Source organism: Narcine bancroftii, chromosome 3 (assembly GCF_036971445.1).
Source record: "Narcine bancroftii isolate sNarBan1 chromosome 3, sNarBan1.hap1, whole genome shotgun sequence".
NCBI classification, from domain to species: Eukaryota; Metazoa; Chordata; class Chondrichthyes; order Torpediniformes; family Narcinidae; genus Narcine; species Narcine bancroftii.
The window spans coordinates 24301048-24324706 of record NC_091471.1 but is presented as its reverse complement, the minus strand read 5'-3'; the positions used below and the strand labels follow the sequence as shown (position 1 = coordinate 24324706).

Below are 23659 nucleotides of genomic sequence, written 5' to 3'. Positions count from 1 at the left end.
CAGCAGCCATTAGAGTGGGGCTTCTGTAGCAGGAGCAGCTGGTCCTTGGAGGTGTTCACTCAAGACCACGAGTTCGCTGGCCTCAAGGTAGTCATTCTCAAGACTGATCTGTTCCAGTGATTTGGCCATCTTGATATGGCTAGCGAGATCCTTCCTTCCCGACTCGAGCTGTTGCTGCCTCAAGTACGTTGAGCGGACCCCTTTGACTAGGGTGCCCCGGATCTATTCATCTTCCCGAAGCGGCCTCATACCTGCACATTTTAACCAGCATCCGCAGATCCAGCAGAATCAAGTCAATCGACTCTCTGGGCCATTGGCGGCATAGGGTGAGCCAGTGCCTCACTAGAACCTCATTTTGGGCCTTCATGTAGTGGACCTTCTGTGCTTTGATGGAGGCATTGTACGTTGGGCTGTCTTGGACGACTGCGTACCCCTTCGTCCCTTCCCTTGAGATGAACGCCAACCTCCAGAGCTCGTCTGTATGGAAGACATCCATAGTCGCATTCAAGAAGGCCTGGAAGCTGTCTAGCTAATAAGCAAACTCCTCAGCCATGTCGGGGGACTGGGGGTCTATTAACAACATTCTGGGCTTGAGCAATGCCTCCATCCTTGTTTATAAGCTAATAAAATTGTAGCGTAGATAAAAGCTCACATTTGACTGGAGGGAGAACTAACGCTTTTATGAGCTTACAACACAGGCAGGGTTTACGAACAGGCTTCAGAGGGGTTCTGGGTTTAGGCACGAAACCAAGGTTACATATGTGCCCCCAGGGGGAGGAGCTGGGAGGCAGGACCAGTCGTCAGTACAGTACACTTCTAGTGAATCCAAGTTCACTACATTCTGTAAATAGGAGGCCCTTTTATAGAGAAAAAAAAAGTGATTGTACAGACAAATATTCTCTCTCTTTAAAATCGCTTCACTTACCTCCATAAAAGGTCTGAAGGCAGATTGACTAGTTGAACTCACTCCATCTTCCATCCACCTAGGGTGGTTAGACTCAGAGGTGGAGTAAAGTCACGTCATCTCCTCTGTAACATGGTTCCAAAGGGGAGGGCTGATGTCATTGCAATGACACCGTCAGCCCGCGACCCAGAAGTGTGAATTAAAAAAAACCATATTGTTATTAGAGTTGATTACATTGTGCAGGAGATCTCCACTAGTGCTCTTACCTGGTCTTCTATCGCCATTTTCCAGTATAAGCCGCTTTCCCTTCTTGGCACCCAAGTTTGACATCATGGTGGCGGATGGCACTACTGCACTACTCACCCCACTTCCTTCAGCTCCGGAAGCCAACTCCCGACTTTAGTTCTGCATAAAGGCACCACAGGATCCGCATTATGGGTCGTCACCATAAAAGGTAAATTCACTTTTATTTTTAACTTGAGCTGGCTGTAATGTGGGGTTTCAGCATAAAATGAGCCATGGATTAACAGAATAGGTACTATATGTAGTTTGAGTATCCAAGGTGGTGGGGGGGGGGGGTGCGAGGGACAGCCTTGTAGGTTCCAGGGACATTTGTGTTGACCAGATCGAACATATTCTCCCCCTGGTTGCAAGGTTGACACGATGTTACAACTTCGACAGGGCTGTTTTTAAGTTAATGTGATTGAGTTCACCGGCAACAACCATGCAACCATCAGGCTGAGTTTCCTGGGCTTCACATGAAGCTCTTCCAATGCTTCCCCATCCTTTGCAGAAGGAGGAACATTTTGCTGTGATTAGAGTGGCTGTGAATTCTTTGGTTAAGTGGAAGGCCCTACACTTCACCATTAAGGGCTCTTAAACCTAGACTTAAACCTGACACCGCATATGGAATTAATTTAAGTTGAAAGGAGAAGGAACAGATTTTTCTTCCAGAGCTATCTTGACATGCGGAGCAAGAGGCAGAGATGATCCAGGTTGTAATTGCTCTCTGTAGGAAGTGGAAAGGTCCAGGAAGATTTAACAGACAGGTTCATAAAGAGGAGTGGACTTTTTGCAAGGCTTTACTATTTCCACCGACAGCAAGATTGATGATCAGATCGCAGATACAGCCCAGATGGCAGCGCAGAGGCACTTAGACACAAACATGCTGGAGAAACTCAGCAGGCCACGCAGCATCCATAGGGAGTAAAAGGTAAGGAACGTTTCAGGCAAGGGACCTTTGTCAGGCCTGAAATGTTGGATACTCTTTACTTCTTATGGACGCTGCGTAACCTGCTGAGTTTCTGCAGCACGTTTGTGTGTTGCACTTGACTCCAGTATCTGGAGACTTTCTCGTTTAACTCAGGGGCACATAAATATTGTTTTCGTCATAGTTTATTCATCACGTAGACACAGACATTGCAATTGTGTCACACCTTTCTCCACATTCATTGTATCATCCATTATCTTAATTGGCACTCAAATTTCTTCCTTGAAGTGTCTGAAAGGCTGTTACATGGGATCCAGCACTTCAGGGCTCAGCAGCACCAGAATCCTGGGCAGTGGTCCTTCTCCCCAAGGCCTTTGCACTGGCTGCATTGAGCTTTGTGTGTTCCTCATGCTCTTGATTCACGACAATCGGCAGTAAACCCATGTGAACATCGACATACACTGGAAGACATGTTTCAGTTTACCAGAGTGCGAAAAAACAATGTTGACAGAAGTTGGGGCTTTTCTCTTGGGAGCAAAGTAGAATGAGAGGTGACTTAATCGAGGTATATGAGAATATGGGGGGTTTAGACAGGGTGGACAGCCGGCACCTTTTTCCTGGGACGACAATAACGAATACCAGAAAACATCGGTTTAAACTGAGGGGAGGAAGGTTTAGGGGAGATGTCAGAGGTAATACTTTTAATCAGAGAGTGATGGGTACCTGGGATGCATTACTGGGGGTGATGGTGGAGGCTGGTACAATAGGAACTCAACAGACCCTTAGACAAGCACGTGGATAGCTGCTAGCGGAATGCTATTACAGCACCAGCAAATCCAGCACTCTCTGTACGGAGTTGGTACGTTCTCGCCATGTCTGCGTGGCTTTCCTCCAGGTGCTACGGTTTCCTCCCACCCTTCAAAATGTACCTGGGCTTTAGGTCAATTGGGTGTGATTGGACTGCATGGACTCATGGGCTGAAAGGGCCTGTTACCATGCTGTATGTCTAAATTTAAGAATGTAAGAATGTAAATATACATAGAATGTAAATATACATAGAAAAACTTTCCAATTTTAAATATATATATGTAAAACTTTCCTTTACAAAAAACAAGCAAAGCAAAACAAGCCCTCCCCCTCCCTTTTGCATTAGAAATACACACACCGACAGGGCTCACATTCATGTTGACCATCTAAAACTCTACATGGGGAAGTCACTTGTATTTATACTACAGTAGCATTTATTATTATCCTTTTTATTAATACATTTATAATTACATTTGGGCCCCTATATGATCCAAATGTGGCTGCCCTATCTTAATAAATATGTCCTATTTGTTCTTTAAGTTGTATGTAATTTTTTTTCCATGGGTATGCAACTATTCATCTCAGCAATCCACCATGCTATATGTAGAGGGGAGTTGGATTTCCTAGAAATTGCAATACATTTCCTACCTGCTGCTAAGCCAACTTTAACAAATGAAATTTGGAATTTAGTTAGTTTATTACTTATTTCAATGAAGTTACCCAAAAGATAAAGCTCTGGCTCACCCATGATGTCCACCCCTGGTATCCTTTCAGTAATATCCTGCTAGAAAGGTCTCAGCTTCACACACGACCAAGTAGCATGTAAGAACGTTCCTATTTCTAACCCACACCTTAAACACATTTCTGATAGTTCAGATTTTGATTTATGCAACTTCTGTAGTGTGAGGTATAATTGGTGTAGGAAATTATTTTGCACTAATCCGTACCTTGCATTTATAATTGACATCATGCTCTCCAAACATCAATTAGACCAGCTTTTCCATTACTGTAACACCTAGATCTGTCTCCCTGCTCCAGTATCGGCAGACCAGTCTGTGGAAGAGCTGATCCGGGACACCTTCGTGGCTGGGGTGAGGTCCGATTACATCTGCCAGCGACTGCTAGTGAAGGACCGTCTGTCATTGCAGAGTGCCCTCCAGCTCACTAAGAGTTTAGATTCAGCCCACCACAACACTGAATCCATTGCGGCCGGCAATGGACCCTCCACGTACAGGCCACGGGTGCAGCTATTTTGGGGCACGGTGTCACAGACTGCCTCCATACAGGGAGACACCGACGCCATCGCCACTGCCGCTGCTGCCGCAGCCGAGCACCCGAGGTACTACTTCTGCAGTCAGCAGAGACACTCCCGGTGATGCTGCCTGGCGAGAGAGTGTGTAAGTTGAAGCCTTCCCTACCAGGCATCCCTGGGGGTCAGCCATTGAACCCGACTTCACTTCCTCCCACAGCCACGATGTCACTTCTGGCCTCGATCAGCGTGACCACGTGCATGACCTGAGGGTCAGCAGCTTACCTAATTCTACTTCTGCCATGGTGGACTACATTACTTCCGCCATCTTCATCCATTTTTCCCAGCACAACCACGTGATCAACATGGGGGCTGCTATCTTACCGAACCGGCTCCCCCTCCATTAGCGACAGTGACCCAGTACTGGCGTCCATCATTTTGCATCAAAATTGAGGTAAATGAGAAATGAACTAACTGCCTGTTCGACGGTGGAAGCTCTGAAAGTTTAATTCACCCGGACACTGCTCACAAACTCTCTCTCCCCATCAGACCAACGAGTGGGATGATATTAATGGCCTCCAAGGACCAATCTGCTGAGATCCGTGGGTATTGTATTGCATCATTAACAGTGCGGAGTGAACGTTATCACAATTTCCATTTACTGTTAATGTCTCAGCTCTGCGCTCCGATCCTTCTGGGGCTGGACTTCCAAAGCCAGCTCAGGGGTATCACAATGGGATTTGGGGGGGCCCAACTACTCATCACTGTATACAACCCCAAGCTCACGAACCCCCTGCAGCCAGCACTTGCCTATGGTCTCTCCACCTTCCGCATACCCCCACCATCACTGTTTGTAAGCCCATAGCGACTAAGAGCAGATGCTACAGCACTGAGGACAGGGCATTCATAAAGTCTGAAATACAGCAGTTCCTGGCGGAAGGGGGCATAGCACCCAGTTCCAGCCAGAGGAGAGCCCAAGTCATGGTGGTCAGGGGCGGAAGTAAACCCTGTATGATTATAGCCAAACGAAAAACCGCTTCACACAGCTGGATGCATATCCCCTTCCCCCCCAGATCAACGAGATGGTCAATAAGATCGCCCAGTTTAGGATGATCTCCACCATTGTCCTAAAGTTGGCATACAACAACTTCCCCTTCGCCCAGTATACTGCAATTGAAGCAGATGGCAGGTTCTACCACTTCCTCCAGGTACCCTTTGGAGTCACCAATGGTGTCTCCTTATTTCAGAGCGAAATGGATCAGATGATGGAAAAGCAAAAACTGACAGCCATTCAGGTGTAAAGCGACTTCTCAACCAGGCAGGCAGGCCAGAAGCCTTTTTCTTCCGTGCCCTTCACAGTCCTAAGACTCGACACACTTCCGTCGAGAAGGAGGCAGTATGCCATTGGTGTCATTACCTGATTGGGAAGAGATTTACCCTGCTAATGGAACAATGAGCCATTGCTTTCATGTTTTATACGAAATTGAGGGGTAAAATCAAAAATAACAAAATCCTGAGGTGGAGAATCTACAACTACGATATCCTATACTGGCCGGGCAAGCTCAATGACCCCCCCCCCCAGACACCCGATCCCAAGGAACCTGTGCCAGCACGCATCTTGGCCACCTCCAAACCCTCCATGATGATCTTTTCCACCCCAGAGTCATGAGATTGATCCACTTTGTGAAAGCTTGGAATCTTCCCTACTCCAATGAGGATGTCAGGTCATTAACCAGACACTGTTGGGTTTGTGCGGAATGCAAACCTCAGTTCTTCCGGCCAGTCAAGTCGCACCTCATAAAGGCCACGCTCCTCCATCGATTTTAAGGGGCCCCTGCCCTCATCCAACAGGAACATATATTTTCTGAACATTATTGATGAGTACTCCAGGTTCCCTTTTGCCATCTCCTGTCCCAACATCTCCTGACCTCAGCCACCATCATAAAGGCACTCCATAGCATATTTATTGTCTTTGGGTTCCTGAATTACATCCATAGTGATGGGGGTGGGGGGGGGTCCTTTTTTATGAGCATCGAACTGCAACAATACATATGGGCTAAAGGCATTGCCATTAGTAGATCGACCAGTTGCAACCCCTGTGGGAATGGTCAGGTAGAGAGAGAAAACACCAGTTTGGAAAGGTGTCCTCCTGGCCAGAGTCCTATTGGCAGGAAGTCCATGGCATCCAATCTCTGATATGCACCACTACAAATACAACCCTATACGAATGCATGTTTTCCTTCTGCAGGAAGTCGGCGACCAGAACCACACTGCCACCTTGGCTCTCATCCTCATGACCTGTCCTGCTGCAGAAACATGAGAGGGGTCACAAGTCTGACCCGTTGGTCAAAGAGGTGCAACTCCTGCATGCCAACCCTCAATATGCCTACATGGTGTACCCAGACAGCCATGAGGCCACAGTCCCTGTCCAGGACCTGCTGCGTGCCCACTCCCCAACCCCTTCAACCCAGGACCTACCTACATCCATGCCAGCCCCATCAAGGACTCGGCGCGTCAGTGACCCACCCCCACCCACCACGCCATGCACCCTGTACCCTGCTCCATCTGCACCATGACTTCTCCCACATCTAGCGAAGCCCTAACTCCTATGGCAGCAGCCTTCCCTCCCCAGTCTCACGACACATGACCGGCAATGGAGCCGACCATTATACCACTGGTGGAACTGCACCGGTCACAGAGGCAAAAGAGACCACCCAACCGGCTGAGCCTCTAGGATTTTAACCCAGTGGGGTTTTACTTTAAAAGATGGGGTGAATGTGTGAATGTTTGAAAACCACTGTTTTAATTGTACCTAATTGACTCATTATGTGCATGGTTTCAGAACTCCAAAGGAAATGGGCCAATGACAATTTTTCTCAATCAAAATATTTCAGTAACAATTAGGTCTAGAGCAGTCATTCTCAACCTTTCCTTCGCACTCACATCCCACCTTAAACAATCCCTTACTAATCACGGAGCACCGATGATATAGGGATTACTTAAAGTAGTATGTGAGTGGAAAGAGAAAGGTTGAGAACCACTGCTTTAAGCGTATCCCATATTATCTCTTAGGTAAGCCATATTATCTGTAGAAGAAAAGTTAGTTTCTCAGAATAGTTCTATCTGTCTCTTAACAAACTCTCAAAATTTAGTCCTTTTCAACAGCGTGGCATTGGGACACCATCACTTTCTTGTTTTTCCATTATTGCAATAGTTAATGACAAATGTTCTGATAAAAGTCTTGCCAAATATTCTATTTTTACCACTCTACTTTTTAACTGGACAGACATTAAATACAAATCAATCCTTGTATCTACCCTTGAGTAGAATGAGTAGTCTCTTTCTATGGTGTTAAGCTGCATCCACATATCAATCAAATTTAAATGATAACATTGTTTTGACAGCTTTTGCCCTTGTCACTGTTCTGGCTGATTGATCCAATATTGAATATAGACAGAAACTGAATTCTTTTCCAATCAGTATATTTTGTCTTCCCTCTGCTGTCTTTTAAAAAGATATCCTTCATAAATGCTTCAACGTCATAATTTGGTACATAGACATTCTTAAAAGTCCATGATTAATCATAAATTTGACAATGTGCCATTAAAAATCTTCGGCTTTGTCAGTCAATGTCCCTTCTATTATTATTAAAAGTATATTTTTATTAATTAGAATCACTACTTCCCTTGCTTTTGAGCCAAATGAAGATGGTATTACTTGTCCCACCCATCCTCTCTTTTGTTTAGCATGTTCTGATTTGGTAAGATGTGTTTCTGGTAGAAAGACTATATCTGCCTTTAATTTTTCTAGGTGTGCCAAGACCACCTCCTTTTCACCATCCCTTTTATACCATCAACATTGAGACTAATCAATTTTAATGTTCTATTCATATTGATTTTTTAAACAAATATTATTTAACAATAAAACCTTTTTTGATTGTTTAAATAATACAGTAATCTTTCTCCTTTAAAAAACACAATGTCCCTACATAAAAAGGAAACCCTGAAAACCTATGAAAAAAGCCCATAGATCTCTTGAGGAACTCTTCCCTTTAGCACCATCTTTTATAGGCACTCCTCTCTGGGCGCCATTCTGCCCCCTTGGAATGGAGTTTCCACCTTGCTACTAGCTTAGACTCTTCACTCCCTCTCCACCTATCATCTCCCACCCTCACCATCCCCCTTCCCCCTTTTGTTCACGTTCCCCCACACATTGATGAAGGGCTCAAACTTGAAACGTTGGTGATATATCTTTTCCTTTGCTACATAAAGGCACTATTTGACCTGCTAAGTTTCTCCAGCAATTGTGTGTTTGTTTTCACTTAACCACAGTGTTTTACCTACTACCTTTCCCAAGTTTTCTCTCTTTTCTGAGCTCTCCGTGAACAGTTCAATAAAATTTACTTTTCAACAATAAATACAAGATGGTTTTAAAAAAATATAACATTTAATTAGTCCCATTGTCAACATTCTTCACTATCTTCCTCTTTGGAAACCTTAGGTTTTTCCTAAAACTCGCAGGAAGTCTTCCACCTCCTTCTTAGTTTTGAAAAATTGTCAATTACCTTCTGCTACTTCGACCCTCAGAATGACAGGGCATATCATCGAATATTTCAAGTTTTTGGAACCCAGTTGTCTTTTTCTATCATCAAACTCCTCCCTTTACTTAATCAAAGTAGGAATAAAATCTTGGGAAAAGAGCACTTTTTCATGGTCAATCTCAGGCAGACCATTATTTTGTTTAGAGTATTCATATGTTGCTTCTAGAATTGTCTCCCATTCCTGATAACCCAAAAGTCTTACCAAGACCAGTCATGATCGCTGATTGCCAGCTCTCTAGGGTCTGAGGGTTCAATGAGCCCTTTCAATATGTAATTTTTCTCTAGGATCCATGTTTCGAAGAAGTTCACCGGATCTCTTCCCTCGATTCCTTCTTTCAGTCCAATGATTCAGACGTTATTTCGTCTGCTAAAATTCTTCATGTAGTCAATCTTGTCCAGCAGACCTTGTCTGTCCGACTCCCATTGCTTCATATCTTTTCCCAAAGCTTTTATCTTATCTTGCGGTTTTACCAAATCTACTTCTGCTTGGGCCATTCTTTCAATTAAGTCTTCAACGATTTCTTTAATTTCAGTCACGTCTCTCATTACATTTTCAACACCAGAAAATTGGTTGCTCAAGTTTTCCATTTTCTACAGGATGGTATTTAGTTCTTGTCCCGGCTCCCCAGATCTGCCGGGGCCCACCAGCCCCGAGACTGCTCTTGCGCTGCTCCCTTTCAGGCTTTCGCTTGATGTTCCTGGCTGAGTAGAAACTTCTTCAATTTTGGTTGCCTTGGACTTCCTAGTATTTGCTTTTCCCATTTTTTAGTATGAAAATACTTTATTTTAAAATATTAACCGTCTTTTTGATACTCTTCACAGAGAGCTCGATCAGAACACATCTGCCTGGGTCCTTTGCATAGCCACGCCCCAAAGACACCTATTATTAATATAAACACAACTGACAACTTAGCATGACTCTATTCTATTTTAAATTAAAAATCAGTGATCAAATAAAATTACAGCACATTTTCTGCTCCTGTGCCTGTCTCATCTGCAAAATTAAACATTATTATATGCTTAATTAAATTAAGTGCACTGCTTTTCTCAAAACTGATGCCCAGATATGTCTGTAGTTCTCTTGCTTGGATGCCATCCAGGGACACACTGACATGTGAGAAAGGACAAACTGTTTGGTAGCTTTGCATTTATTTAAATCTGACAATCTCTTTGGAGCTCTGGTTCTGCTACTGGCTTTCTGAAATTAAAAAAAAAACAATGATCTGATCTGTCAGCCATTGTTGGCGGGTTGAAGGTTTGAACTGGAGAAACTGCTGAAAGGTTGGCGGTTTGAAAAAAAATATGGAATCTGTTCAGACTCAATCATTTCCACAAACCAGGATCAGCAATGCCCTCAGACATGTTCAGTTTGACAAATATGAATTCCCCAGGTTGTTTACGACTTTAGGATAGACATGGCAAGGATTTTCCTCTGATTAACTGTCAACTTTGCATTCTGCAAGACTATTCCTTCTCTTTCAGAAGAGTTTATTTAAGGTGAAACAATACGCCTCTTTTTAATTCCCCTAATTATAGAGTTTTGCTTTACTTATTAACAGCCAAGCCTCCTTCAAAGTCCGGTGGAAAGTTTGATATTCTGCCACTTAAAAACACTGAACATTATAGCACACTGCAGGCCCTTCAGCCCATGATGACATACCAACCTATGCTCACCTTTTCTTTGGCTTGGCTTCGTGGACGAAGATTTATGGAGGGGTATGTCCATGTCTGCTGCAGGCTCATTGGTGACTGACAAGTCCGATGCGGGACAGGCAGGCACGGTTGCAGCGGTTGCAAGGGAAAATTGGTGAGTTGGGGTTGGGTGTTGGGTTTTTCCTCCTTTGTCTTTTGTCAGTGAGGTGGACTCTGCGGTCTTCTTCAAAGGAGGTTGCTGCCCGCCGAACTGTGAGGCGCCAAGATGCACGGTTGGAGGCGAGATCAGCCCACTGGTGGTGGTCAATGTGGCAGGCACCAAGAGATTACTTTAAGCAGTCGTACCTCTTCTTGGGTGCACCTCTGTCTCGGTGGCTAGTGGAGAGCTCGCCATAGAACACGATCTTGGAAAGGCGATGGTCCTCCATTCTGGAGACGTGACCTACCCAGTGCAGTTGGGTCTTCAGCAGCATGCTTGCGGACTCTGCCAGCTCGAGTACTTCGATGTTGGTGATGAAGTCATTCCAATGAATGTTGAGGATGGAACGGAGACAACGCTGGTGGAAGCGTTCTAGGAGCCGTAGGTGATGCCAGTAGAGGACCCATGATTCGGAGCCGAACAGGAGCGTGGGTATGACAACGGCTCTGTACATGCTGATCTTTGTGTGTTTCTTCAGGTGGTTGTTTTTCCAGACTCTTTTGTGTAGTCTTCCAAAGGCGCTATTTGCCTTGGCGAGTCTGTTGTCTATCTCTTTGTCAGTCCTTGCATCAGATGAAATGGTGCAGCCGAGGTAGGTAAACTGGTTGACCGTTTTGAGTTCTGTGTGCCCGATGGAGATGTGGAGGGGCTAGAAGTCATGGTGGGGAGCTGGCTGATTGAGGACCTCACTTTTCTTCAGGCTGACTTCCAGGCCAAACATTTTGGCAGTTTCCGCAAAACAGGACGTCATGTGCTGGATGCAAACTTCCTCACTTCACACCCCTAGTCCAGTATTTTTGTACGTCCTTTTAAATGTCCCCATTGTACCAGCCTCCACCACCACCAGGCCTGAAAATGCATTCAAGGCATCACCTCCCAATTCCACACTATCCCATTTCAGCTTCAAAGCTCCTCAGATAACTATTAGTACTATGTTGTCAGCACCAACCAAGAGGATATCCCTGAGGAACATTGCACACGGCCAAAGCCATTTTATTTATGGTGACTGAGAGCTGGGTACGTCTTCACCAGCATGGTGCTTTTCTTTTAAACTTTGGGGCTCGATTCAGGACTTTTTATTGTCAGGTGCTTTGCCCAAAGCCCAGTTTGGCTTTGATTTCTCAAAAGGAGAATCTTCTTTGGCTATAAGGAGGACTGGGGATTGAAGCAAAGAATAAGTTAAAATGGCTGATCTCTGTGATGCACTGAAATGCGAACAAACAAGCTCAAACTACGAAGGCTGTTCTACAGGCATTAATTAGTTTAAAACCTGCACACAAGGTTCAATATCTTTTCTGGCTCCATGTGCTCAACTGCCTATATAAGGGTCGGTGTGAACCTTTATATGGGGCCAGTGATTGGGAGAGAGCCTGCTTTCCAGCTTACCTCCCTTCAGATACAGTAGTAGGCAGGTAGGAATGCAGACAGGCACAGACAGTCACAGACAGTCCAGTGCTTGTGTCACCACAATCTCAATGAGACATTGTCTTAAAATGTGAATCCTCATTGTGGGTGCAAAGGGAAAAGATGTCATTGATGGGAAATATTGTTTTACTCATTATCTCAATCCACCCCATTCAAAAAAAATTAGAATAGGACATATGTAGTAAAGGGGAGGACATTGGGGAATGCACAAGAACAAAGAGATCTTGGAGTTCTGGTGCAGGGTTCCTTGAAGGTAGATTCCCATGTTGACAAGGTGGTTAAGAAGGCATTTGGCATGTTAGTCTTCATAAATCATAGCATAGAGTATAGGAGCTGGGAAGTGATGCTTCGACTGTTTAAGGCGTTGGTGAGGCCAAGTTTGGAATATTATGTTCAGTTCTGGTCTCCAAATTATAGGAAGGATATAGATAAGGTGGAGAGGGTGCAGAGAAGATTTACTAGGTTGTTACCTGGCTTAAAATACCTAGAGTACAGAGAAAGATTGAAGAAGTTAAGATTTTATTCATTGGAACGTAGATGGTTGAGAGGGGATTTGATAGAGGTGTTTAAAATTATGAAGGGAATAGATAGACTAGATGCAAGTAGACTGTTTCCCCTGAGAGCAGGGGAGGTTGAAACAAGAGCACACAAGTTGAGGGTAAGGGGGAAAGATTTTAGGAGAAACATTAGAGGATGTTTCTTCACTCAGAGAGTGGTGGCTGAATGGAATAATCTTCTGGAGGAAATAGTTGAGGCAGAGTCAATTCTTTCATTTAAGAGGAGGCTGGATATATACATGGATAGGAGGGGGTTGGAGGGTTATTGGCGGAGAATAGGTTGGGGGGATCTAGTGGAGTTGTTTGAGTGAATGGGCGTGGACTTGAAGGGCCAAAATGGCCTGTTTCCATTCCATAAACTGTTATATATATGTTAAGACCAGATTTGATTTCACTTTTATTTCCTTGATTTTTCACAAAATCAAAGAGTAAAACACCTGTATCCAGAATTCAAGCATCCGGGAAAAAAATCATGGAAAACAAATAAGTAAAAAATAGCTGGAACAGAGGAACCTAGGAATACAGATACATAATTCCCTGAAAGTGGCATCACAGGTGGATAGGGTTGTAAAGAGAGCTTTTGGTATACTGGCCTTCAAACATCAAAGAATTCAGTACAGGAGCTGGGATGTTATGGTAAAGTTGTATAAGACATTTGTGAGGCTAAAGTTGGAGTATTTTGTGCAGTTTTGGGCACTTAACTACAGGAATGATATCAATAAGATAGAAAGAGTGCAGAGAAGATTTACTAGGATGTTCAGGAACTGAGTTACAGGGAAAGGTTAAACAGGTTAGGAATATTCTCTGGAGCATAGAAGAATGAGTGGAGATTTGATGGAGGTATTTAAAATTATGAGGGGGTAGACAGGGTAAATGTAGATAGACTTTTTCCACTGAGGGTAGGTGAGGTACAAACCAGGGGACATGGGTTAAGAGTGAAAGCGGAGAAGTTCAGGGGGAACATGCGGGGTAACTTCTTCAGACAGAGAGTGGTGAGTGTGTGGAACGAGCTACCCAGCTGAAGTCATAAATGTGGGCTCAACTTTAGCATTTGAGAAGAATTTGGACAGGTACATGGATGGTAGGGAGGGCTATGGACTGTGTGCAAGTCAGTGGGACTGGGAAAAAGTAATGGTTCGGCATAGACTAGAAGGGCCAAAGGGGCCTGTTTCTGTGCTGTAGCGCTCTAAGGTTCTATATGAAAAATCAAATCAAATCAAATCAAATCAATATGGAAGTTAAAAATTGGCGTGCCTCTCAGTTATTTTGCCAATCACATTACATGCAACCTCAAGCAACCAGAAAATTCACACCCAGCATCTACCAATCCCCAGAGGTGGCGAGTACCAGAAGCTTTACAGTATTTCCTTGATGTAAAAGGCAGTGATTTTACTCCCCTCCTGGAAGTCAGCCTAGGCTGTATCTTGATTGCAGCTGTGATCTCTTCAGGGTTAATTTTTTATGAATTATTGCCGCTTTAAGAAGCTGGTTTGGAGGATGTATGTGTAGATGCCCAGTTACGATTTATCAACTATTGAACTGCCCCCTGAGCAGAGAGAGCGCTGGGACATTTCAGTCAATTGTCCCAAACTATCAGTGTGCTTGGGGTTGTTATTAGCCAGGCAAGGGCAGAAATGAACAAGAAAGTTTCTATAACAGTGACCTCTCGTGATGTCATTTAGGTTTTCAATCCAGAGTTGTTTAAATTTTCTAGCTGCTGGGGCAAGATTTGAACTCAAATTTTAAGGAAAACGTTCCTCACACAACACAGGAACAGGTTCCATGGCCTTCCACGGTGCTTATCCCATCTGCTTGTATGTAGTCTGTATCTTTCTATTCCTTGCCTGCTTGTGTGTCCTACCCAAAGACTTTAAAGCATTGTTATCATATCTAGTTTTATTACCTTGATTACCAGCATATTCCAGGCACCCATCACTTTGTGTAATTAACCTATCTTGCACATCTCACATGCACTTTAAATTTATTCCAACTGGTATATGACTTTTGCCTACTGGGAATAAAAGACACCGAGTCGCCATCCTATCTCAGCCTTATGATTTTATAAGCGTCTGTGGGGTTTCCCCTCACCCTCTGACTATCAAGAGAAAATAATCCAAGGTGAACCTCTTCTGCCCACATTCCAAAGCCTTCAGATCCCTGTAACGTGGTGACCACAGTGGCACACAAATGCTCTAAATGTGTCCTTACGTTTTATACAGCTGCAACATGAATTGCCAACTTTTATACTTGGGTCCCTGACTGATGAAAGCAAGAGGGCGATTTGCCTCCTTTACCACTCCATCTGCTTATGTTACCACTTTCAGGGAGCTGTGGACATGCACCTCAAGGTCCCTTTGTATATCAATACCTGAAGGGTCCTGGCATTTACTCTATACTTTCATCTTGCATTGGACCTCCCAAAATGTAACACCTCACACTTATCTGGATTAAATCCCACCCGCTATTTGTCTGTCCAAGTTTTCAGCTGATCTATACCCTGCGATATCCTTTGATAACCTTCTTCCCCATACATTAGTCTGACAGTTTTCAAGTAGACTTCAAGCAAACTAATCTCACCTACGTTGTCATGGCTGCGCGCTGTAATCAGCAGGCCATGAGTCGGCTTCTCAGTCGTTTGTAGGGGACCTCAACCAGGCCAACCCAAAGAAGTCTCTGACGAACTATCACCAACATATTACCTGAGTACCAACCACACTTGAACACTGCTACACTACTATGAATAATGCCTACCGAGCCATTCCATGGCTGCACTTCGGCAAGTCTGATCACCTGGCTGTACTTCTGCTCCCGGCGTACAATCAGAGACTGAGGACCACAGCAAGAGGAGTGAAAACGGCAAAAGTATGATTGAGGGAGGAGGAAGAGTGTCTGCAGGACTGCTTTGAAATGGTAAACTGGAAATATTTTCAAGGACTCTTGAATGAATAGGCCACGGCTGTCAACAGGACCTGTGTGGATGGATGTGTGCCCACGTGAACATAATGTGAGTACCTCAATGAAAAGTCATGGATGAATCAAAAGATTTGCAACCCTCTGAGGGGGAGGTCAATGGGGGTGTTTAAGACCAAAAATTCAGATTTCCACAGGAAGTCCAGCTATGACCTATGGAAGGCCATTTCAGAAACAAAGAGGCAATTCCATGGGAAGCTAGAAACAGAGTCTGATATTTGCCAGCTAAGGCAGGGCTTGCAGGCCATTACACCCTATAAGCCAAAGCCTAATATCATAAATGGTTGTGATGCTTCACTACCCGATGAGCTGAACACCATTTATGCTTGCTTTGCAAAGGAAAGTTCAATTATACCAATGAGAATCCCTGCAGAATCTGGTGACCCTATGATATCTGCTTATGAGGTGAACATCAAAACATCTTTCAAGAGGATGAACCCTCGCAAGGCATCAGGCCCTGATGGCGTACCTAGCATGGTACTGGAAATCTGTGCCAACAAACTAGCTAGAGTGTTCATGGACATTTTCAATCTCTCATTGTTGAAGATGAAGGTTTTCACCTGCTTCAAAAGGGCATCGATCATCCCGGTGCCCAAGAAGAACAGAGTGAGCTGCCTCAATGATGACCTCCCAGAAAGCCCTCACATTGACTGTGATGATGAAATCCTTTGAGAGGTTGGTCATGGCCAGAATGAACTTGTACCTAAGCTAAAGATCTGGGCCCACTGCAATTCACCTACTGCCACAATTTCTCCAGAGCAGATGCAATCTCATTGGCTCTCTTAGACAGAAACACGTACATCAGGCTGCTTTTCATCAACTACAGGAGTGCTGTGACCACAGTTTGTGTGGATGGACATTTCTTCAAAGGCAATGTAAAAAGAATTAATGAGTCTGTAGCTGCCACAACTCCAGTCTTCCCATCAGTTCAACATTAATTCTGGCCAACAAATTTCGGAGGCCTTCACTTCAACTCTGCATTTGAAAGACTGAACTTTGAAGTAACTTTCTAGATTTTGGACTGGACTGGAATGGTTTGGGTATATCACACACACCCCACACAAACCCACACACACACACACACATACACACTGTTACAAGATCAAACCAGCAACCACAAAGAAGGCCTATCACACAGGGGTGAAGATGAACAATTACTTTATTAACAAAAATTCACCTTCAAACTTTAATTCAAAATCCCCCCTTTTATAACAATGCCCACTAGTTACTATGCAAATTTCTATAACAGTGTAAAACTAATAAATTCCCCAGCCTAAATATAACATAAGTAATTAAAGTCTAAGTTATATTTCCAACCAGCCCACAGAAAAACTTAGACACAAAACAAACAAGACTCATAAAACTTCGATCGCAACCAAAGCAAAGATCATAAACAAAATTCAGTTTGTTTGGTAAAATGAAGCCAAGAGATCTTTGAGAGAGAGAGAGAGAGAGAGAGAGAGAGAGAGCACAAAATTTGAAGTTGTCTTATTGTGTTGCTTGCAGAGAGAGGAACAACTGGCCTGGTCTGGATCCTTCTGGCTGCCTTCAGAATGTTCATCCATTTTGAAATCCCAACATTCTAAACCGTCCTCCAGACCATGACTCATGCTCTGGGCCTCCTTCCACTGCACAGCACAGTGGTGTATCATCCAAGTTCAGAAATTTTTAGATCATTTTCTGCATATGCTCAGTCTGTCTCCCACTCTCTCAGCAGTCCACCTTCACCTTGGCTCCTGACGGCAAACTGTCACTTTTTAACATAAAACCACACAACACATAGGCCAATACACAACACAGAACTCTGTATCAACACACACATCCACCCACACACACACACACACACACACACACACACACACATGCATACAAACACTACCTACGTATAGCTGGGATGGATTTAGTTTAAAAGTTAGTCTAAAAGTTAAGATCAATAGTTAAGACTATAGTTTAAGAGTTAGAAATAAAATTAGTGTTTTAAAATTAAACACTGTCTGATTCATTGCCTCTTGCTGCTTGTTACGTGTGGTTTGTAACATCGGAAACTGGACCACACGGAGAAAATTTACGCAGGAGCGAGGAGACCGTACAAGCTCTTTACAGACAGCGTCGGATTGAAACCCAGGTCACTGGTGCTGTACTAGAGTTACGCTAACCGCTAAGCTAACCGCTCCACCTTGATGATAACCCTACCATGAAGGTCCTTGTCAAATGCAATATCCAATGCCCTATCCTTGTCAATCATGTTTGCCACCTCCTCAAAGTTCCAGATGTGGGACAGGACCTCCCCTATACAAGTTGTGATGACAATCCCTAATAAGTCTCCATTTTTCCAAATGCAAGGACATCCTGTCCCTAAAAACCTTTTCCAATCATTTCCCTCCTGGTGAAAATTCTTCATCACAATGTTATCCACTTATGATAGCCACACAAGTTACTTTGCTAATATTAGGGGAGCTGGGAAGCAGGGCCGGTTTTAAGCCTATTTGACCAATTTGATCAAATTGGGCCCCACGCCTCAAGGGGGCCCCAGGCTGACAGACTTCGTTTAAACTGGTAAGAAAATAATTATACTGTAGGCCTTATAAACTGAGGGATTTGTCAGTGAACTCATGAAGTTATTGCCCTTAATTGATCGTATTATCTCAGTGAAATTTTTTGTAAATATGTCTTTGATTAAACTACTGGCCTATAGGCCTTCTTTGTCTCCCTAGTGAAAAATTTCATGTTTCGTATTCATTTGACCCAGTAAGATAGATGTATTTCGGAGCTGATGAAGCATCTCTTCTTATTATCAAGATCAAAACAGGCTTTAGGCTAATCAATAAGAGAACTTGTACTTTAATATGAGATTGAGATAGCGTCATGCTAGCCTATAGCCTAGGCTTAAGCAGTGAGCCTGAACGTAAATAGCCTAGGCCTAAGTGTAGAATTTCTGACAATGTTACCAATCATAGATGGAATTGGTGAGGATATTCGGGTCTTGTTAAGATGAATAACCCCGAAGTTAGGTTAGTTTACGTTGATCTTTACTAGGTTAGGTCGTTATGGGGGGGGGGGGGTGTGTGTGTTATAGCCTACATCTTTACGAGCTGGTTTACAAGGTTATTCAGCTATAGGGGCATGTACTGTACATCTCGGGTTTATTCATCTTTACAAGATCCAGATATTCTTAGCAAGGCTGCCTCTGTCATTGTTTCATAATTTTGCAGTGGTTTGCTAGGCTACTGTTACTAACTATGCTATTGCACCGCTAGGGTTTAATATAGCCTATTTCATGTTTTTGGTGATTTGGAACAGATGCAGTTTAGCTTGACCATGCGGAAATTGTTTTCTTCGGGGGCGAATTTCATCCGTTACACGCATCTGTTTTTCCGCCGATTCTCTAGCCAAATATTTAGCAACAAACGCACTAGACATTTGACTAGAAAATCAGCTAAACAAAACGTCAAAATTAAAATGCGTCCCCCCCACCCCCCATTCTAGAATGTAACCTTAATTAACTAACCTAACTTAACTAACCTAACCGTAACTAAAAAAGGCAATTCTTACCTTATTCGAAGTTGTCGTCATTCAACAAATTCAGACGGTTGCTTGTTTTGCTGTTTGGTGGCGTTCACAAGTTGAGAGTTGAGTGTGTTGTTCCAAGGTCAGCAGCTGACGTTGGAAAAACGTAAAGCTAATGAGCAAAATGACTTGGGATTGACGTTGGTTTCTTACGTTGTACCATCGACGATGACATCGTTTCACTGTTGGAACAACGTAGACATGCTATCAGCGATGTTGAGTCCAATTTTATAACAAATTGCTAACGTCAAGTTTTTTGTGTAATTTTAAGTCTAAACCTTTTAAAATATACTTCTTTTACCTTAAAAATATAGTCCAGAGAATTAGCAGCTTAAAATTTGTATCTCATTTTACATGGCAAGCACAAGCAGAGATAGAGACAAAGGGCGCCAACCAGAAACAAGCACTGGCCAAGGCTAAGGTAGCTGAAAATGAAAAACATAGAGGTGCTATCACAAAATTCATTGTCACTCCATCTTTGAAGCCCCCATGTATTGAGGATGAAGAAAACAAAAACAATTCAGAAAATGACAATACAGCCGTGAGTCCAATTGCAGCTGTGAATCAAATTGAAGACGATCTCAATACACCAGAAGACAGTGCCAAAGCAGAAAGTCCACTTATAGCCAAAAAAGACTAAGCCCAAACATCACGCAATGATGGATCATCCATGAGTACAGTTGTAATTAACATTTATGATGACCCAGCCAACTGGCCAGCATACATAAATCAAAATGTAAGAGAATATTTAACAATGAAAGGTCCTCCTATTCCAGTGAACAACTTTCCACAAAATGAAAAGGGATTTCAAAGTTTCACTGTAAGAGGAAACTTTCAAATGGGGAGTGTGTTGAAAGACCTTGGATTATAAACTCTCAGTCTGCTGATAGAATTTATTGCTTTTATTGTAAACTTTGTAGTAAGAACACAACCAGTGCATTATCAACAAGTGGATTCAACAACTGGTCTAATCTTCATACAAGGTTTTGTGAGCATGAACATTCTAAAAACCATTTGGAAGCCACATGGAGTTTCTGGGAGTTACACCAAAGACTTTGCAATGGACAGACAATTGACAAAGAACTTGAAATAATCGTCAATGAACGTGCAAAGGACTGGCAGCCAGTATTCAAAAGGCTAGTAGCAGTAGTGCAGTTTCTTGCTGAGAGAAATCTAGCATTTAGAGGAACAGAGGAAAAACTTGGGAATGAGAGTGTACACAATGGAAACTTTTTAGGTCTTGTTGAGCTGTTTGGAAAGTTTGACGCTGTTATTGAAGAACATTTGCGAAAAGTCAAAACCCACGAAATTCATAATCACTATTTAGGAAAAGATACTCAGAATGAACTACTAGACATTATGGCTGTTTTGAATGAGATACTGAAATGCGTAAAAGCACTACGCCATAATTTTAGACTGGACACCTGATATGATTCAGCAAGAGCAAATGTCTCTAACGATCAGGTATGTGTCTGATGGTAACTTGGTTCCTTCAGGTGTTTATGAACATTTCATAAAGTTTATGCAGGTTGAAAGTAGCACAGGAGAAGATTTATATAAAACATTATTAAACACACTGAAGGAATTAAATTTAGAGGTGAAAGATATTCGAGGCCAAGGCTATGACAATGGTAGCAACATGAAAAGTCACACATCTGGAGTACAAGCACGACTGTTGAAGGATAATTCAAGAGCTTTCTTCGTACTCTGTGCATGTCACAATTATAACCTTTTACTCGGAGAGATGTAGCCAAGTGTTGTCCAGATGCTATAACATTTTTTGGGATCTTGCAAAGAATCTACATATTGTTCTCCACATCAACTAAGAGGTGGGCAGTTTTTAACAAACATGTACCCGGGTTATCAGTGAAACCCTTGAGCAACACAAGGTGGGAGTGTCTGATTGATAGTGTTAAAGCTATTCGTTATCAGGTTGGAGAAGTATATGATGCACTTGTGGAAATATCAGAGATAACAGATGAGCCCAAGGTAAAAGCAGAAGCTGAATCTTTAGCAAACCAACTAAAACACTACAAATTTTTAGTTTCTTTGATATTTTGCCATGAAGTACTTTTTAAAGTTAACTATGTAAGCAAGGAACTACAAGGTGAAACAAAGGACATTGATGAAGGCATGGAGTCATTTGAAAAACTATTATCATGGCTAAGAATTTATAGAGAGGGCAGTTTTAATGATGTCCTAATAGGCGCAAATGAATTGGCTGAAGCTGTTGAATTACCAATGGAGTTTAGACAATTTCAAGAAAAAAAACTACGTAGAAGGAAGAGAATGTTTTCATATGAGGTAAAAGATCAAGCTTTAGATGATCCAAAAGGAGCACAGAGCTCAGTGCTTCAGCTTAGTGCTAGACAAAGCTATTCAATCTTTAGTGTCTAGATTTAAGCAGCTTAAAAGCCATGTAAAATTATTTGGATTTTAAAATAACTTTCAGAGCTTACAAAAGGCAGAAATAAGGAAACAAATAGCAGACCTTGAAGTAGCTTTAACTGACAGCATACTAAAACAAAGCACTGATGGAGCGGTAGTTACTGAAACAACGAAAGACGTGGATGGTTATCTGTTGGCTGAAAAACTTGGAAGCTCTGAAAACTTTTCTTCCTTCAGTGTCATTAAGCCTCAAGCTCTGTTTGAATACCTGGTAGTAAACAATCGATTCACAGCATTTCCTAATGTTTTTATTGCTTTGAGGATTTACTTAACAATGCCCGTAACAGTCTCATCGGGCGAAAGAAGTTTTTCAAAACTAAAACTGATTAAAACATACTTACGGTCAACAATTTCACAAGAGAGACTAAACAATTTGGTGATCCTATCTATAGAAAATGACATAACTAAAACCATTGACTTTGAAATTATTTTGAAAGGTTTTGCAAATAAAAAAACCAGAAAACTCTGTTTCTAAAAGACCTGCATAAACAGTACGTCTGTAATTGTCTTAACTTGTATTAAAAAAATTAAAACTTTCATATTGTCTTTCAGTATTTAGTATATCAAGCATTTAAATGGTTTTTGGCTAAGACTAGCATACTACACAAAATATAAAACATCAATTTCGACTTTTGTAGAGTAGAGGCCCCGCTATCAATTTTCTAATTGGGCCCCGCGATTCCTAGCACTGGCCCTGCTGGGAAGATGCACTGAAAAACTGCATCACTAATTTATGTAATCTTGCACTGCATTTTTCTTAATGGCATTTTGCAACGTCAGTTCAAAGAGTACAGACAACAAAAATCTTTATTATCTTTTCATATGGCACTCATTTATTTTGGTGATCATGCTCTCTTGTGCAGCTGAGAATTATGTAGATTGTTGTTTGAGTTTTGAACCAATTTCCTTAACATCTGTTTTACAGCTACATTGAAATGATTGTCACATGCGCAGGCAATCATTGTTTAACTTTAATCTAGATTTTAAACCTCAAATCTAATGAAAGAACTAACTGCTGCTCATGTGCAGATTCAGAATCTCCTTCCTTCCCTCCCTCCCAAACTTCCTTCCTTCCTTCCCTCCCCTCCTTCCCTCCCTGCCTCCCACACTTCCTCCCTTCCTGACTTCCTTCCTTCCTCCATCCCATACTTTCTCCCTTCCTCCCTCCCTTCCTTCCTCTCTCTTCCTCCCTCCCGCACTTCCTTCCTCCCTCCCTCCCACACTTCCTTCCTTCCTTCCCTCCCCTCCTTCCCTCCCTCCCCTCTTCCTTCCTTCCCTCCCCTTCTTCCCTCCCTGCCTCACACACTTCCTCCCTTCCTGACTTCCTTCTTTCCTTCCTCCATCCCATACTTCCTCCCTTCCTTCCTCTCTCTTCCTCCCTCCCACACTTCCTTCCTTAAACAATTGATAGGAAAAGACAAGGTAGATAGCTGGGGACTGGAGAGTATCTGGAACCTGGGGCCGTGTCTCAAGAACCAATATTGAGAACTGAGATGAGGAAAACTCTCTTTACTCAGAGTTGCTGTGAATCTTCAGAATTCTCTAGGTGAGGTTGCTGAGGGCCATGGATATTAAAACCATAAGATATAGGAACAGAAATAGATCAATTAGCCCATCAAATCTGCTCTGAAATTTTATCGTGAGCTGATCCATTTTCCCCCTTCCTAAAGTCCACAATTAATTCTTTAGTTTTGCTATGATGAATGCAAGGTTGTTGTTGTAATAGTGCTCAATGAGCTGATCTACCTCACTCCTGTACGTTTCCCCATTGCCATCTGTGATTCTGCCGACAACCGTGGTGACTACAATAACCTTGCCCTCTGACACGTCTTTTCAATTTGCTGTTGTAACTTGTTGTCCACATCCTGGCTACTGTTCGGAGGTCTGTATATAACTGCCACAGTGTCATAGACATAGACATTCAGCCCGGTAACGGGCCATTTCGGCCCATGAGTCCATGCCGTCCAATTTACACCCCATTAATCTACGTCCACGGTATTTTTTGAACTGTGGGAGAAAATTGGAGCCCCCAGGGAAAACCCACACAAACACGGGGAAAATGTAAAAAGT

The 23659-nt window shown here is 42.9% G+C and overlaps 1 long non-coding RNA gene across 3 annotated transcripts in view; it reads right to left on the bottom strand.

The window, feature by feature from the left end:
• Positions 1 to 1173: 1173 nt before the first annotated feature.
• Positions 1174 to 23659, bottom strand: part of LOC138756071 (uncharacterized) — a 33393-nt gene continuing 10907 nt past the window's right edge. For 2 of the 3 annotated variants that reach the window (XR_011352719.1, XR_011352718.1), the window contains exons 2-3: positions 19127 to 19323; positions 11631 to 11777 (exon numbers count right to left, since the gene is read on the bottom strand). This is a non-coding gene — a long non-coding RNA (uncharacterized lncRNA). Of the gene's footprint in view, positions 1310 to 11630; positions 11778 to 19126; positions 19324 to 23659 lie in introns of those variants that run through there. The other variant, XR_011352720.1, reaches the window with a different exon arrangement.